Here is a 5859-nt window from a genome sequence, read left to right on the forward strand (position 1 = left end):
TAATACACTTTTTTTCTCTCAGTGCCTATTGCTTTCTATGAGATGTGGTTTAAACACACTAACAATAACAAATAAAATGTAAAATGCTCAAATAATTGAAGGCGTGCAAAAATCTGAAACGTGTTCATAAACGACGGCAAATGAGAGGTATGCACACGGAATAATAATATCGCATGAAATCAAATGTTGAATTCTTTCTAGATTTGAAGTTTTCGTGACTGTAATGATCCATACTCTTTGGTTCTTTCGGTAAAGTCACTTAGGTAAAAATAAAAATAAAATAAAGTTAATAAAATCACGACGTTTCGGAGGCAACATAAGCCTCCGTCATCAGGTGTAACTAGCACCTGACGGAAGCTTGTGTTGCCTCCGAAACGTCGTGATGTTGAATCCCTCTTCTTTGGTTCTTTCGGTAAGGTCACGTAGGTATAAAATAAAATAAATCACGACGTTTCGATTGCAACACAAGCAGTCGTCCTCAGGCGGAAAAAAAATAATCCAGCAGTGGAACTGGTTGAATTCCTAATTGACGTTTGGGTCAGATAGCATAAATAAAATATGCCAGGCACCCTCTTACACCCTACACAACATATTAATAAAGTTGGTAAGTTATGAACAAGCATGCCCATTCATTGCTGCTTCAGCAGTATCACCGGTGTTGGAGAGGAATTTATAACATTTAACAACTGCGAAGTCCGACATTTCGCTGATAGTTTATCACAAAATCCTACGTGTAAAATCTTAAAGCTACCAAGACATTAATCACGATAGAAAAATATAGCAGGCTGAAAACAAGTTAATTCAACAAAACACAAATGTGGGCAATGTATGAATCATAGCTCTCCCCTGTTGGATATGCGCCTTTTTCCAAAATTAATATTAACAAGAAATTCGCTTATACATATATACTTTTTTTCTCTCGAAATAATTAATGAATAAAAACATAAGAGCATAGTAACTGAAAAACAACACGTAAGCCAAAAAGACGCCTTGTCCTCCCGTAGCGGGTGAAAGCGGCGATAAGAGCGTGCTAACGAACTCGGCAGCAGACCTTGGCAATAATTGGATTGGGGAAATTGCGAGGCAATTATCACAGGCTATCTGTGTGCAAGGTAGGGCTAACCTAAACAAACCGCACGTGGAGGCCATGAGAGGGCCGTTGTTTTGAAATTAAATAATGAGGCAGACAGAACATTGACACTAACACTCCACCTTATAATTAAATAACTAAATTTAATAAATAATAGGCTCCAAGGACAACCTTCCAACCTCAGCACGGGCCGTTTAAAAAAAAAACACACACACAGCTGAGAGCCAGCGGTGCCTAGGGTCGCGGAGAGTTCGCGATAGCCTAGATATAGGTGAGTCAAAAAGCTCAACCATTTATTCTGCATCTTCTAGCGTTAAAGTTCGATATTCAACAACAGTAGGCTAAAATTATGGATCCTCACGCTCTCTCTAATTAGAGACCAGGTTACGAGCTACATCAATGAATTATTGCCCATTTGCTAATCCAATACTGAATGTCAATTCATCTTTAATAAGTTTCTGTACAACCTGACCGAAGCGTATGACAAACACAGAATTTTACTAAAGTCAAAACGAATTCCCTAACCTTAGCAGAAATTCCCTAACCTTAACATTACCTAGCAGGCACCACACACGTAGTAGACGGCATGAAGGTCAAGGACAAAATACTCACCACATAGACACAGCTCAAGGAGATCACGCCCACCAACCCACAAGCATGGATCACAAGACCCACATAAGAGAAACAAGGGACACAAGCCATGGGACAGATACGAATCCTCGGACAGAGGGAGATCACGACACAGACACAGGAAACATGACAGTAGTGATAGCGAAGGCAGGGACAGCTCGAGTGAGCACTCCTCAGGAACAGACGCCACCGACGACGATCAACACACTTTCAATATTAAAACCCTCAAACTAATGGAGAAAGCGCTCGTGAGAATTCCCTATTTCGATCCACACAACAAGAACAGGGATATACACACTCACATCGCAATGGTAGAAGCAGAAGCAATGATCCGGGGTCTGAGTAAATCAGCAAAAAAGACATGTTTATTATCAAGGAGCCTACATGAATCCGCCAGACCATGGGTAACATCCCTGCCAAATAGGGTCAAGAGTGATTTAAAACAATTGAGCCGAGCAGTAATTAAGAGATTTGGGGACTACTCCACACGATCCGAAGGATTGAACGTGACAAAATTGATGACTCAGCGTGTAGACGAAGACCCACGAGATTATCTCCTACGCTTCAAGAGAGCATATTATGCAGGTGACGTGGACAACGCCCAGGAAGAACGGAAAATATTAAAAGTTATGTTCTTCCAATCACTAAGACCTGAAATAATGAGAATAGTAGGAATGATACTGGACCCCGAGACTGCCTCTCTATGCCAGATCGAAAGCAAAGCCCACACGGCCTGGGTGAACGAACGGAAAACCACTAGCATAGCCAAAACACACATCGTCACCAAAGATAAAGAACGCCTCGATCTGGAGGGAAGCGAATTACCAAGAAATAATAATAACACCACACGGGACGGACATGAAACCCCCTAGGAGAGGGCGCCAAATCCACTAGAATCAACACCCATCAGCAGCATGTTGAATAACGTTCCACGTGGGGAGAAAAGCGAGGCCAGAGGAACCTGGCACCCACGGCCGCCACAGCCCTGGAATACAGAAGAGGGCGGATCTTGGAACTATGGAGGAGGGAGAGCAAGTGACGGGTCATACCTACCCCGCGGAGGCCAACGCCCACCGAGCCAATCACCATATCGTCTCCCACTGCCGCCTCCACTAGCAATAGGGTATAGACCACAGTCAGCCAACAGGAGTCGATACGCCCACCACAGTTGGATGGAAAGAGAACACCAAGAGAGTATGAAGACTCCCATGCAAACAGCAAAGGCAAGAATACCAACAGAACACACACAGGAAGAGGACACACCCAACGCAAAGATAGCCCAAGTGAACATAAGAAACTCAAGAAACCCCAAAGCAGTCACCGAAGTGGTACCAGAGGGTAAAGGGTACCATCTGGGGAAATTAATTCCCGTAGGACTGGTCGGACGAGTCCACGTGGAAGTAATACTGCAAGACACCCTGACCAGCCAGGGCCTTTGTGATACTGGAGCAGAAATATCCATGATATCCAGAGACCTATTTGATGAACTCCAGACTGCCCTCCAGAGGAAGAATGAAACACTACAGATGATGCCAAGTAGGCTTACCTACTCAGGATGCGAAGGGACCCAGATGCGACCATTGGGCAAGGTCATGATGAAGCTCACGTTCAACAAAATCAACATGAGCCATCCACTGTATGTCGTACAGAACCCAGGAAAAGAGCTGATCATTGGGATCGAACTACTGAATCACCTTAAACCCATTATGAACCTTGAATCCCGACAAATATGGGCACAGTCAATGCCGGAGCAGCATAAAGATCCAGAAAATGAAGAAGCCGGAAAAGACTCTACGGGAATTCAAACGATAACACAAGAACCCAACGACCTGTCACAGGCAATCAAGAACGAAACCAAGCGTCCAGCAGAAATACAGACCACTCAACTACTGACCAACATACTGGGAAAGGACCTTGAGGAAGCCGACCTACGACCAGTAGATCCCAAGGACTGTCCCCTCATGTAGTATATACCGCCCACTAGTGGCCACACAGGCGAACAGGGGACTGGTGAAGGAGAACCCAAGGCCAGGAGTATATTCCCCTCGGGTGAAGCAAAGACACATATTTACGAAAATCGCCACGTGTGGCAGCCAGGAGCAGAATCACGCCGATTCCCAATTCCACGGCAAGCACCCACGACCGACCAATATAATTACACCCACAGAGGACAGGGTAACCATCCCGCGAGGCAATGGCCCACAGGCTGGGAGCGATCATACTGTGCAAAGACACATATTTACGAAAATCGCGGCATGTGGCGACCGAGAGCAGAATTATGCCGGGCCCCAATGCCACAACACATGAAAGGTCAAACACAATCTGTCCACTTCCGACCGATCCCACCACCAGCTTTACCAGGAGAGAGAAGGGGCATGAGAAATAGGGAGACAGGGGTGAGCTTGGCTGTGACACAAAAGGTAACACAGGCACGTGATGAATCGCTCACAGGGATTGAGAGGAAGCTTTCAGTAAAAGAGAGGTGTCCACTGAGCTGAGGAAAAATCACAGCCCCGTTAAAGAAATTAAGCAAACTGCTGGTGAACAGGAAAATCAGGAGAGTGATGATTGGGAAAAATTAAATGCGTCGGGCACCAGTTCTGATAATGTGGTGGAGAACGCAGGTGTTGCACCCGTAATTGACACACCTATCGAACCGGAAAACATAATTGCATTGAAGTATGATCCGACAGGAGATGATAACCAACCGCAGGGAGGGGAAGTAAAACCTGATTGTCTGGTAAATGGAAATGCCACCCCTTGTGTCGCGAAATTGCGTGAGGGTACTGCGAGTGTTGCAGAGAAAAGTGCTGTAGAGACTTACAAGCATAAGTCTTTGAGTGGAAATCCTGCTCTGGCACACTAAGGAGGGATGGAGATCAGAGTGTTGACATGGAGGAGATGAAGATCCATGACGGATCGGGAATTTTGTTGAAATACAGAGTACTCAGAGGCATGGAACCGAATCGTGGCCCAGAAGCAAATCGACTCCCAGAGTCAACCGATGTACACAGGGCTGCGGTGAATGCAAACGTCCCCGACAATCGAGCACGGAAGCTCGTGGTGTTTACTGATCCTGGTTACGCACAGCATAATTTCACGCCACATAATTCCAGATGGAAAGAGAGGGATAAAAAAATTGACCGACACGAACCAGTAAACCGTTCACATTTGGCGAAAGCCATAACGACGATGAACCCGGATGATGATGGTGTGATGTGGCATGGAAAGGTCACAGGTTACATTAAAATACCTGGCCATGAGAGATATGATGATATACTCTTGACCAAAGGTGGCAGTAAGGTTGCCAAGAACTTGGTAAACATGTTGCAAAGAAGTGTAGGGGTGCTATGGGGAATAAACACATGGCACGGGAAGGTGTGGTTCACCCACACCTTGGTGGCTACAACAACGTCCGCTAAGGCTCCAGTGGGTATAAAGTGCGGGGAGCCAGGGAGCTCGGGGCAGAGTGTGGGGCCCGAGGCTGAAGCAACCAGTGAAGAAAGAAGGCCAGCTAGGTGAGACCCTGGGACTCCTGTGTCTGCTGCCCTTTTCAGGGCCGACACAGCAAGCCAGTGGTGTGGCCCCAGAGCCCCAGAGTCAGAGTCCTTCTAAGGGCCGGTCTGGCTATCAGATCCGGCCTAACCAGGGCCGGATCTGATAGCCTCCCTTAGAGCCCTACCAGGAGGAACTGGGAGCCTAGAGCTTAGGCTAGAGAGCCTGGGGTGTGTTCCTGAGTTATACGGGTGGAGGGGCCGCTACCCCTTCTAGTGTAACCCTTGTTAAGGTGTAAATAAATAGTGCTGCTTCTATTCTGCCGTCTCCGTGTCCTGGAACCCACTACAACTGGTGTCAGAAGTGGTCTTAAAATGGACACAAGGAGTACAAACCGATCACAGGAACCCCAGGAGGAGGACGGCTCGCCTGGGATTGCGCCAGAGGCCGCGGCCGACGATCCTGGGATGTCCCAGACGCCCCAACAGCAGCCACCGCTGGAGAAGTGGCCGCCGATGGAGGACGGGTTGCAGGCGGCTCACTCTCGACTGGCTGAGCTGCTGTATGCCGCGGCTTCCACGCTGGAGGAAATCAACCGCGCGGGGCTGCGGGCGCAAAGGCGGCAGAGAGACGAACGCCGTTCA

Source organism: Petromyzon marinus, chromosome 75 (assembly GCF_048934315.1).
Source record: "Petromyzon marinus isolate PM22_M1 ecotype Great Lakes invasive population chromosome 75, UKy_Petmar_22M1.pri1.0, whole genome shotgun sequence".
Taxonomy (NCBI): domain Eukaryota; kingdom Metazoa; phylum Chordata; class Hyperoartia; order Petromyzontiformes; family Petromyzontidae; genus Petromyzon; species Petromyzon marinus.